The 13,631-nt window shown below is 34.1% G+C and overlaps 1 long non-coding RNA gene across 1 annotated transcript; it reads right to left on the bottom strand.

The window, feature by feature from the left end:
* Positions 1-8,328: 8,328 nt before the first annotated feature.
* Positions 8,329-12,459, bottom strand: LOC134756944 (uncharacterized). Its single transcript, XR_010130437.1, has 3 exons — positions 12,431-12,459; positions 11,646-11,707; positions 8,329-8,366 (listed from the first exon to the last, which is right to left on the bottom strand). It is a non-coding gene; the product is annotated as an uncharacterized lncRNA (long non-coding RNA).
* Positions 12,460-13,631: the final 1,172 nt, after the last annotated feature.

Genomic DNA, 13,631 nt, shown 5'->3' with positions numbered 1-13,631 from the left:
GAGACTGGGAGAAAGCATAAACTTTCATGGATGATACTTCAAAATATCATCCATGAAAACTTCTCCAACCTTGCTAGAGAAACCAACAGTCAAATGCAGGAAATACAGAGAACCCCTGCAAGATTCCACACAAGGAAGTCATCCCTAAGACACATAATCATAAGGTTTTTTTCAAGGTTGAAATGAAAGAAAGAATGTTAAAGGCAGTTTGAGAGAAAGGGCAGGACACCTACAAAGGGAACCCTGTCAGCCTAACACTGGACCTCTCAGCAAAACTTTTATAAGCCAGAAAACATTGAGGGCCTATAGTCAACATTCTTAAAGAAAAAAAAAATCATTAACAAGAATTTTTATATCTAGTCAAACTAAGCTTCCTTAGTGAAAGATAAATAAGATTATTTTCAGATAAGTAAATGCTGATGGAGTTTGTTACTACCAGACCCCCCGTTACTGGAGATCTTGAAAGGAGCACGAAATATAAAAAGGAAAGACCATTCCCAGTCAATACAAAAACACACTTAAGTACACATACTAGTGAAACTATAAAGCAACTACACAAACAAGCCAGCATAGTAACCAACTAACAACAAAATAACAGAATCAAATCAACATATATCAATATTAACCTTGAATGTAAATGTGATGAATGGCTCATTTAAAAGGCACAGCTTGGCAAGCTGGATAAAATAGCAAGACTCAATGGTAAGCTGTCTTCAAGCAACTCATCTCACATGGAGTAATACCCATAGGCTCAAAATAAATGGATAAAGAAAAATCTACCAAGCAAATGGAAATGAGAAAAAAAGCAGGGGTTGCAGTCCAAGTTTCAAGCAAAACAGACTTCAAACCAACAAAGATGAAAAAAGACAAAGAAGGGCATTACAAAATGGTAAAGTGTGCAATTCAACAAGAAGCCCTAACTTTCCTAAATATATATGTACCCAATACAGAAGCAGGTAGATTCATAAAACAACTTCTTAGAGACCTACAAAGAGACTTACACTCCAGCACAATCATAGTGGAAGACTTCAACACTTTACTGACAGTATTAGATAGATCATCAAGGCAGAAAATTAACAGATATGCAGGACCTGAACTCAACATTGGAACAAATGGATCTAATAGACCTCTACAAAACTCTCCACTCAAAAACAAGAGAATATGCATTCTTCTTATCACCCCATGGCACATACTTTAAAACTGGCCACACAGTCGGACAGAAAACACTGCTCAGCAAATGCAAAAGAACTGAAATCATACCAAACACACTCTGGGAGCACAGCACGATAAAGATAGAAATCAAGACTTAATATCACTAAAACCAAGCAATTACATAGAAATTAAGCAAACAACTCCTGGACAACTTTTGCATAAATAATGAAAGTAAGCCAGAAATCAAGAAATTCTTTGAAATTAAGGAGAATAAAGATATGACATACCATAATCTCTAGGACATAGCTAAGGCAGTGTTACGAGGAAAATTTGTAACACTAAACACCCACATCAAAAAGTTAGCTCTCAACTTAACCACCTAACATCACAGCTAAAAGAGAAACAAGAGTAAACCAACTCCAAAGCTAGCAGAATACATGAAATAACCAAAATCAGGGCTGAATTGATGGACATTAAGACAAAAAAAGAAAACAAAAACAAAAACAAAAACAAGAAAAATAATTCAAAAGGTCAGTGAATCCAGGAGCTGGCTTTTTGTAAAAGTAAATAAGATAGGCTGCTAGCTAGACTAATAAAGAAGAAAAGAGAGAAGATCTAAATAAACACAATCAGAAATGACAAAAGGTATAATACCAGTGATCCCAAAAAAATACAAATAACTGGCTGGGCACCATGGCTCGCGCCTGTAATCCCAGCACTTTGGGAGGCCGAGGCAGGCAGATCACGAGGTCAGGAGACTGAGACCATCATGGCCAACATGGTGAAACCCTGTCTCTATTAAAATACAAAAAATTAGCTGGGCGTGGTGGCACATGCCTGTAATCCCAGCTACTTGGGAGGTTGAGGCAGGGGAATCGCTTGAACCCAGGAGGTGGAGGTTGCAGTGAGCTGAGATCGCACCACTGCACTCCAGCCTGGCAACAGAGCAAGATTCCATCACACACACAAAAAGAAATACGAAAACCATCAGAGACTATGATGAACACCTCTATTTATAAAACTAGAAAACCTGGAAGAGATGGATAAATTCCTGGACATATATATCCTACCAAGACTGAGCCAGGAAGAAATCGAATCCCTGTACAGGCCAGTTATGAGCTCCAAAGTTGAATCAGTAATAAATAGCCTACCAACCAAAAAAGCCCAGGACTAGACAGATTCACAGGTGAATTTTACCACTTGTAGAGTGAACAGCTGGTACCATTTCTACTGAAACGATTCCAAAAAATTTAGGGGAGGGGACTCCTCCTCAACACATTCTATGAAGCCAGTATCATCCTGATACCAAAACTTGGCAGTAACATACACAAAAAACAAAATTTCAGGCCACTATCTTTGGTGAACATTGATGTAAAAATTCTCAAGAAAATACTTGCAAACCAAATCCAGCAGCACCTAAAAAACCTAATCTATCACAATCAAGTAAGTTTTATTTCTATGATGCAGGATTGGTTCCACATATGCAAATTAATAAATGTGACTCATCACATAAATACAACTAAAGACAAAAATCACATGACTATCTTAACAGATGCAGGAAAGGCTTGTGATAAAATTTAACATCGCTTTATGTGAAAAACTCCCAAGGAAAATACTTCAAAATAAAAGAGCCTCCTCTGACAAACCCACAGCCAACATCTACTGAATGCACAAACCTGGAAACATTCCCCTTGAAACCGGCACAAGACTAGGATATCCTCGTTTACCACTCCTATTCAACATAGTATTGGAAGTCCTGGCCAGAGGAATCAGACCAGAGAGAAAGATAAAGGGCATCCAAGTAGAAAGAGAGGAAGTCAAGTTATTTCTTTTTGCAGATTACATGATTCAATATCTAGAAAACTCCATAACCTTGGCCCAAAATCTCCTTAAGCAAATAAAAGAACTTGAGCAAAATTTCAGCTTACAAAATCAATTTACAAAAATCACTGGCATTCATATACACCAACAACTGTCAAGCCAAGAGCCAACTCAGGAACAAAATCTTATTCACACTTGTCACAAAAAGAATAAAATACCTAGAAATAAAGCTAACTAGGGAGGTGAAGGGTCTCTATAATGAAAATTACAAAACACTGCTCAAGGAAATTAGAGATGACACAAACAAAAGGAAAAACATTCCATGTTTATTGATTAATATAATTAAAATGGCCATACTGCCCCAAACAATTTACAGATTTTACACTATTCCTATCAAAATACAAATGACCTTCTTCATAGATCTATTTAAAAATTAATATGGAACCAACAAGGGCTCATGTACTCAAGGGAATCTTAAGCTAGAAGGACAAGGCTGGAGGCATCACACTACCCAAACTATACCACAGGATACAGTAATCAAAACAGTATGATACTAGTATAAAAACAGACACATGACCAGTGGAACAGAATAGAAAGCACAGAAAATAAGGCTGCACACTTATAGCCATCTGATCTTTGACAAAGCTGATAAAAACAAGCAATGGGGAAAGGATTCCCTATTCAGTAAATGATGCTGTGATAACTAGCTAGCGATATGCAGAAGACTGGAAATGGACCCCTTCCTTGAACCATATACAAAAATTAACTCAAGATAGATTAAAGACTTAAATGTAAAACCAAAAATTATAAAAACCCTATAAGACAAGCTAAGCAATGTCATTCTGGACATAGAGATGGGCAAAGATTTCATAACAAAGGTGTCAAAAGTAATTGCAACAAAAGCAAAAACTGACAAATGGAATCTAATTAAACTATAGGGCCTCTGCACAGCAAAGAAACAAAAAAAACTAACAGACAACCTACAGAATGGGAGAAAATATTTGCAAACTATGCATTGGAGGAGTGTAACATCTGGGTTTATATAAAACTTAAATTTACAAAAAAGCCCAAAATCCCATTAAAAAGTGGACAAAGCACATGAACACACACTTTCAAAAGAAGACATACATGGCTAACAACTATATGAAAAAAAATCTCAATATCACTGATTGTTAGATAAATGCAAATAAAAATCCCAATGAGACACTATCTCACAGGAGTCAAATGGCTCTTATTAAAAAGTCAAAAAATAACATGCTGGCAAGCTTGGAGATAAAAGGAAACACTTGTACACTATAGGTGGGAGTGTAAATTAGTTTAATAAGTGTGTGGGAAAGCCATGTGGAGATTCCTCAAAGAGCTAAAAACAGAACTACCATTTGACCCAGCAACCCCATTGCTGATTATATACCCAAAGGTATATACATTGTTCTACCATAAAGACACATGCATATGTATGTTCATTGCAGCACTATTCACAATGGCAAAGACATAAAATTAACCTAAATGCCCAGTAATAACAGACTGGATTAAAAAATGTAAGACATGTACACCAAGGACTACTACACAGTCATAAAAAAAAAAAAAAAAAAACAAGCTCATGTCCTTTGCAGGAACGTGGATTGGGCTGGTGGCCATCATTTTTAGCAAACTAACTCAGGAGCAGAAAACTAAATACCCCATGTTCTCACTTATAAGTATGAGTTAAATGATGAGAACACATGGACACAAAGAGGGGAGCAACAAACACTAGTACCTACTTGAGGGTGGAGGGTGGGAGGAGGAAGAGGAGCAGAAAAAATAACTATTGGGTATAGGCTTAGTACTTGGGTGACAAAATAATCTATACAACAAACCTACTTGAAACAACTTTACCTATATAATAAACCTGCACATATACTCCTGAACCAAAACCGAATAGAATTTTTTTCAACTAAAAATATTCTAATTTCTACTGTTTTTATATTTCTTTTATTTACAAAAGCACAAGAAAAATGTATCTCCTGTAATCTTAATATTTAATGTATACAATTACATGTATTCTTTTTAAAACTACTGAAGACAACCATTTTCTAATTTGTTTCCTTGTTATAGAAATAGGCAAAGAGAGGCCAGATTATACTATGAAGCTTCCTACTAGTATTCAAGAATAATGAACTTTAATAGGATAAAAGAACTTCAAAGCTTGGTGAAAAACGAAAATTTATCTGATGGAGATTATATGATTCTGTCTCTCTGTTGTTCAAATGTAATTTGAGTAATGCTCTGCTATATAAAAAAATAGGGATACCTTACAGTCCAAAGTATTTTTCACTCTCATCGAAATGGGTGTTTAAAAAATAAGGTCTGCCTACATGCAGAGAATATAAACCAAAAAGAAAAAAGTCCCATGTCCCTAAGTTTATCTATTTTAATAAAAATAAAATATATGTGTATTTTTATTTTATATTACTGGAAGCAAAAACTTAATATATTGAGACTAGAAATTTTAGAATGTTCAACCTTTAAGAAGTAGTGAGAAAAGGCTTTGAACAGTTTGAACAATTCTTTTCTCTGTTCTGTAAGTAGCGCATTCCAATTAGCCATAAACAATCTTTTGTTTTAGAAAATTATCAGCTTAGTTGACTCAGTATAAGCATTACTCACTCATTTTCTATGAATTTACCATTAACATAAATTTAAATGCTCATGTTGAGGAATGTAATTTGCTTAGCTAATGTGCTTATAATCTAAAGAGATATCTGTCCTTTGGTGATGATAGTGGTTTAAACTGGGGGAATAGTGTTCCCCAGACAATATCTGAGGGGAAAAACTGAAGTGAGACCCTCTAGACTTCTAGGCTTGTCTAGTGTTGCTTCAGCATCCAAGTGACAGTGTGGCATGACAGGGGAAGAGGCTATCTTGTTAACTGCTCTGAAACCAGAACATCTTTTATACCTGGGGAGTGCTATTTGTGTGAATCAGGTACCACCTTAAGCAAGAAAGGGAGAGATTACTTGAGAATCACCAGAGTCTGGAAGAAGAGTGACTTTTTTTTGATGACTTCAAGATGAGAAATGATTGGAGAAATAAAGGAGACAAAATATAGCAGAAAAAAATGGCAGACAATACTTGTTGAGTTGGGCATTTCTTTAGAGTTGGTGGTGAATGCTGAAGTCTCCACTGAGTAAAAATCAGGGTTTTATATAAGGCAAGGGGTTAAGATTTGGATAATCAACATTTATAGAAACTTTAACAGTCACTTTTTAATTTTTACATTTCTATGAACAACTTGAAACTTTCATAAAACTTGACAATAATATTATGGACCAAAATATACATCACTAATATTCAACAATCATGAGCAGTTTTCTGTATCTTTTTCATTTTTTTTCCTACGGGGTCTCAACACAACTTTCTCCATATCTTTACGTTTTACAGATACCAAGGTACAGTACCCAGAGATTTGAATTCAGTTGGTCTTATGTGAGACACAGTCAATAATGCAATTTTTTAAGTTCCACAGTTAATTCTGGTGTTTAACTAGAGTGTACAAGGAATATCAGGGAATTTTTATTTGTATGAACAGATTACTAGACATGAATTAAGAAGACCTAGGTTATAGTATGGAATAATATTTCTATTAAAAATTTATTATATTACACTTTCCAACAAGTCACTTTACATCTTTGTGACTGCAATTTCTTTAGATGTAAGAAAAAAATAGCTTGATTATATGGCCTTTGTGGTCCTTTTCACTTTTGAAATTTTGATATCTTAGTCTATCAAGTAAGATCAAAGAACAATTCTGTTTTTACCAGGGTTTAATGTTCAGGAACCACTGAAGAAAACAACATCATTTACAGCATAGCATATTTTGTTACAATCTCATTCAATGAAATTGTGTGTGACTGTAAGAATAATTACAGAAAATAACAAATATGCTTTTAAAATTTTAGAAATACTTTCCTATGATTTCAGTATATCAAACTGAAAAACTATTTTGTTGTTTTTATAGTTAATTAAAACATATAAACTTCTAGTGGTTTCTTAAACTATTTTGATAACACACCTTTATTTTATATTTTCTCATCTCAAACACTAAGTCCTTAGTGTTTTATAGATATTAATTCAGTGAACTCTCTCAGGCCCTCTATGAGGCATATACTCTTATCCACATTTTACAGATGAGTAATCTGAGTGTCAGGGAAATTCATTAATTTGCTCAAGATTATAATTCTGGTAACATGACCTCTAGACTAAGACAGTATTAAAATTTTGGCAAAAATATATTAACTATTAATATTTTGAATTATCTGTTACCAGTGATTTAGTTAAAGCGTATACATATTTTTCAAATAGTAAATTCATAAGTATAACAAAAGGATCTGAATATGATACTAATCAAAATTTGAATGATCAGTTTTATTTAATTTTAATAAATATTTCTTCTGTGTATATAGAAATTTATATAATTAAGATGAGATGATTAATTTATAAAGGCATTAAATAAAAAGTACTGGGATACTATAATTTTCCAAGTTCAAAAGCTACATGCTTAAAAACATGTTTGAATGTTTATTCTTTTGTGGTATATAACAACAACAACAATAATAAATGGCTTGATATTCCCAAAATATTCTCCTTTGGGTTTCCAACAACAATGAATTCAGTATTGATCAAAACTGCACCAATAACTCAAAATGACTAAATTCAAAACTGGCACTGACCACAAAAAGAGCATTCCTTTCACACAGGAAAAGGGGAAAATATCTTTGTTTAATAAATAGAGATTACTTTTGCTAATGCAAAGTTCTTTTCCCCCTTTTTAACTAGTGAATCTAAGAACTTTTTGTTTGTTTTTTTTTTTTTTTTGAGTCATGGAATACCATGAGGAACTGACCTTTTAAGAAAAAATCATCATCAGCCAATTTGAGACTTGAAGCTACAATTTAAAAAATGCTTACTTTGCATTAATTTGCTTAATTCTCTGTTAATACCCTTTCTTTTGTATTACTTTAAAGCTTTATTCTATTTTTAAGTAGCTACTTATTTGTTTTTATGATTTATTAATAACAGAAATGACAATAACTTTATAAATGTGTTTAATTAGCAAATTATATTCGGTTGCCTGGAATACAGTAAATAGCTTATTTTAACATCATCAGGTCAAATAAAAAAGTCAGCAATGATATATGTTACCAAAGTAATTTTACAGAAATCCAAGTCTTTAAAGCAAGTCTCTTTTGGGATATTAACCAACAGAACTTCCTGCTATCTGTGAGGACAGCATTTTTTTGTAAGATATCTCCTCATGTTAGACTTGCTTTTGCTGTGGGAATCCCATCTGCTATGGTTGTCACTGGATTCCTTGACCCTTTATTGAACTCCAGTGAGTTACAGCCATCAAATGCCTGTTGTTATTGAAAATACAACATAGTGCGGATCAAGGGCACTCCAAATACAAGCATCTCACGAGTATATTGGAAATAAGCTGAAGAAATGCAAAATAGTACCATATTAATAGAGAAAATTTAGAAATGGTTAATTTTACAATTGTACCATAATATCAGTCTATACATTTTATGCATTAAAAATAAAATTCCAATGATAATATTCACAAGAGCAAGGATAGCCGTCCTAGTAAGTATTAATAGGAAGATAAAACCAGTCATTTTAGGCTGACCTTCTTTTAACTAAACACTTTTTTTTTTTTTTTTTTGGAGGCAGAGTCCTGCTCTGTCGCCAGGCTAGAGAGCAGTAGCGCAATCTCGGCTCACTGCAACCTCCAACTCCCTTGAACCCCAACTCGGTTCAAGCGATTCTCCGACTCCCTGGTTCAAGAATTCTTCTGCCTCAGCTTCCCGAGTAGCTGAGACTACAGGCATGCACCACCATGCCCAGCTAATTTTTGTATTTTTAGTAGAGACGGGATTTCACGATGCTGGCCAGGATGGTCTTGATCTCCTGACCTCATGATCCACCCGCCTCGGCCTCCCAAAGTGCTGGGATTACAGGCATGAGCCACTGTGCCCAGCCAACCAAACACTCTTAAATTGGAGAGTCCTACTCAGCAAGTTTCTCTGCAAATTGATTTAGTGTTCTTAAAACTCTGTGACTAGACTATTGCTCACTGCAAGACTCCCTAATTTGTTCCAAATTATCACAATTGAGGAAGGAGTTTTAAAGCTTTCATCATCACACAAAAGCTGTATTTGGTTTCATTTTGCTTTGACATTTTACAATTAGATAGTTTTAGGGTATTTATTTCCCCTTGAAAAAATAAAACTGCAGTAATTGGCCAGCAATTACACAACTATATTTAAGATTTTATTCTAATCTTGGTTTATCAAAGCATTGTTATTTCATCACAAAATTCACTCAGGAATTAAAATTAATATTTTTGGTTTCCATTTGACATTAAAACAAATTAAAATGACACATTTTATTGCATTTGTAACTAGAAATATCTGATGATAGAAAAGGCGTTTTAAACTGAATATGATACATCAAAATATTGTCACTTTTGGAATCATTTATAAATAATGTGTAAAACAAAGATACACAGAGTTAAGAAAGGGAAATTTCATAACAAGTCATTAAATGTTTATTAATTTATGTCAGACAAAATTTGATCAGTGAAGTAGACATTTATATCAATAAAATAATCAGAGCAATACACAAAGGCCATTAACACTATGTGCAAAAATGTTCATAATAGAATTACTTAAGCACAAAATAAAGAAATAACCTAAATGTCCAAAATCAGGTAAATTAATTGTTATGGAATACAAAAGGGACATTATAAAAACAATAACAATATTATTTTGAGGAATATTTTATAATATGAAAAATTGTTCATATTTTTTTAAATTAATGTTTGATTATTAGGGATACATAATAGTTGCATGTATTTATGGAATACATGTGATATTTTGATACAAGCACACAGTGCGTAATGATCAACTCACCTCAAGCATTTATTATTTCTGTGTATTAGCAACAAGCTACTAAATATTCAAAAGAAATAAAATGTGTATATGGAAGAGATATCTGAACTGCCATGTTTACTGGAGCACTATTCACAATAGCTCAGATATGGAATCAACCTATGTGTCCATCAATTGATGAATAGATTAAAAAGATGTGGTAAATATACACTATGAAATATCATCCAACTATTAAAAAATGAAATCTGGTCATTTGCAACAACATGGATGAAGCTAGAGGAGATTATTTTGAATGAAATAAGCCAGGAACAGAAAAAATTTGATCTTATCTAAAAGAGAGTAGGCAGGGTTCTCCCAGTAAAAAATATGATTAAACGTTAAAGTGTATATTAAATTTACAAACAGAAATAAACACAACATTATGAACAATGGCTGTTCTGCATGATGCAGTTAACAGCCTTTTGTTTTTATTTATTTTTACTGTTTGCATTTTAAATGAGACAGTAATTGTACATATTTATGGAATGCGATGTGATGTTTCAATACGTGTATATGTGGTGCAATGTTAAATCAGGGTATTTAGTATGTCCATCACCACATACACTTATTATTTTCGTGTGGTAGTAACATTCAAAATCGTCTCTTCTGAGAATTTTGAGATACGAAATACTTTGTAAACTATAAAAAAATTAAAGCAGTCATGATAAAAATGTTTCAATGATGTGTACAAACATGATCAAAACAATTGAAAAAAATAGAAAATCTCAGCAAAAAAGCAGAAAGTTTCTGCCAAGAAAAAGAAAATATAAAAGAATATTCAAATGAAAATTGTAGATTTAAAAAATTCAATAATAAAAGTAAGAAGCTAAGATGATGGGCTCAAAAGTAGTACAGATTATAAAGAGGAAACAATCAGCAAATTGGAAGCTGGATGTCATCCAATCAGCAAATTGGATGACAAATTATGTCATCTGAACAGACATGAAAAAATTTGCCCCAGGGATCTCTGACTCGATAAGGAAAAATCCATAATTTGTGCCATGGGAGTCCTGGGTAGAGAAGATAAAGTGGATGAGGATGAAAAATTATTTGAAGAAATAATGGCTGAAAACTTCTCAAATTTTATATGAGACAAACTTACATTTCAATAAATTTAAAGAACTTGAAGCAGGATATCCTGAAAATAATATTGCCAAGATATCCTAATTACATATTATAAACTTAAAGACAAAATAATAATCTTTCAAGCAGCCAGAGACATGTTATCTATAGGAAAATTTTTTTTAATGATGGCATATTTCTTATCAGAAAACATAAAGACCAGAAAGAAGTGACACAGTATCTTTCAAGTACTGAAAGAAAAGTACTGTCAAACCAAAGAAATTTTTTTTTTTTTTTTTTTTGAGACGCAGTCTTACTCTGTCGCCCAGACTGAAGTGCAGTGGCAAGATCTCAGCTCACTGCAAGCTCTGCCTCCCGGGTTCATGACGTTCTCCTGCCTCAGCCTCCCAAGTACCTGGGACTACAGGCGCCCGACACCATGCCCGGCTAATTTTTTGTATTTTCAGTAGAGACGGGGTTTCACCGTTAGCTCGGATGGTCTCCATTTCCTGACCTCCTGATTTGCTGCCATTGGCCTCCCAAAGTGCTGAGATTACAGGCATGAGGCACCGCGCCTGGCCCCAAAATTGTATATCCAAGAAAATTATTATTCATAAATGAGATGAAAATTGAGAAACTCACAATTTTTGTAGAAGTATTGTTACCTGCAGACTTGTACTACAAGAATCGCTACAGGAAGTTTTCTACACAGGGGGACAAAAAACCAGAAAGAACCTTAGAATATTATAAAGGAGGAAATAAGATGGTAAGAAAAATGTAATTAAATAAAAAAGGCTTTCTTTCTTAAATTTTCTGAATTATATTTGGCATTTGAAGCCAAAATTGTAACCCTGTCTGATTATAGTGTTCCAAAAGTATATAGAACAATGTTAAGAACATTATATTATAAATTTACAAGGCAAATGGATATAAACTGTGGTGAGATTTCTCTGCTTCACTTGAACTGATAAAAATATGACACCACTAGACTATGGTAAGTGGTATATATAAAATATAATACCTTGAGAAACCACTAAAAATGCTATACAAATATATACACTTCAAAACTATTCACTAACTAAAGTGATATTTCAAAACAGGTTCAAGTAGTCCAAAGAGGGGCAGGAAAAGTCAGAGACAAAACAAAAAAATAGAAGGAGCAAGCAAAAATAAATAAATAAATAAATACATAAATAAATAAATAAATAAAATATTGGACTTAAGCCCTGGCATACCAATTAATAGACAGAAATATCAAAATGGATTAAAAGACATTAGTAAACTATATATTGTCCATAAGAAACTTAGTCTAACTATAAAAATATAGGCAAATTAAAGGAATAAAAATGTATCATAAAAATATAAATAAAAAGCTGGGGTGACTATATTAATTTTAGATAAGTAGACTTCATAACAAAGAAAATTACCAGAGACAGACTTTACATAACAGTCAAATGGTCAATCCGCTAAGAAGTCATGGCCATCATAAATGTGTATGGATGAAAAAGCAAAGGAGCAAACTTGGAAAAGCAAAAGCTGATAAAACTGAAAGGAGAAACAGACATATCACAATTATATTTGGAGACTTCAACAACCCTCCCATCAGTTGATAAAACAACTCTATAGAACATAAGTGAGAGACAGGACTAGCTAGATTTCCTAGGCCAACTAAGAATCCCTAAGCCTAGCTGGGAAGGTGACTGCATCCACTTTTAAACACAGGGCTTGCAACTTAGCTCACACCTGACCAATCAGGTAGTGAAGAGAGCTCACTAAAATGCTAATTAGACAAAAACAGTAGGTAAAGAAATAGCCAATCATCTATCACCTGAGAGCACAGTGGGAGGGACAATGATCAGGATATAAACCCAGGCATTCGAGTGGGCAACGGGCTACCCTCTTTGGGTCCCATCCCTTTTCACTCTATTAAATCTTGCAACTGCACTTTCTTCTGGTCCGTGTTTGTTATGGCTCTAGCTGAGCTTTCGCTCCCTGTCGACCACTGCTGTTTGCCCAGTCGCAGACCCGCCGTTGACTTCCATCCCTCAGGATCCAGCAGGGTGTCTACTGTGCTCCTGATCCAGCAAGGCGCCCATTGCTGCACCTGATCCTGCTAAAGATTTGCCATTGTTCCTGCATGGCTAAGTGTCCTAATCGAGCTAAACACTAGTCACTGGGTTCCACGGTTCTCTTCCATTACGCACGGCTTCTAATAGAGCTGTAACACTCACCGCATGGCCCAAGACTCCATTCCTTGAAATCCGTGGGGCCAAGAACCCCAGGTCAGAGAACACGAGGCTTGCCATCATCTTGGAAGTGGCCTGCTGCCATTTTGGAAGCAGCCTGCCACCATTTTGGGAGCTCTGGGAGCAAGGACCTACCAGTAACATAAGCATAGACACAGGAGAATTAACACCATCAACCAATAGAATTTAATCAACACAATTTATTCAATAACATAAAATGAATCTTTTACAAGAACTCACAGAGGATAAATCAATAGACCATATCTCGAGTCAGAAAATAAACCTATATGAAAAAAGATGGAAATTTTATAGGTTGTGTTTTCTGAATTAAATGGATTTAATAAGAAATCTATGACATAAAGATAGCAGTAGAATATAAAAA

This window comes from Gorilla gorilla, chromosome 14 (assembly GCF_029281585.2).
Source record: "Gorilla gorilla gorilla isolate KB3781 chromosome 14, NHGRI_mGorGor1-v2.1_pri, whole genome shotgun sequence".
Lineage (NCBI taxonomy): Eukaryota > Metazoa > Chordata > Mammalia > Primates > Hominidae > Gorilla > Gorilla gorilla.
This window is presented reverse-complemented; position numbering and strand designations above follow the sequence as displayed.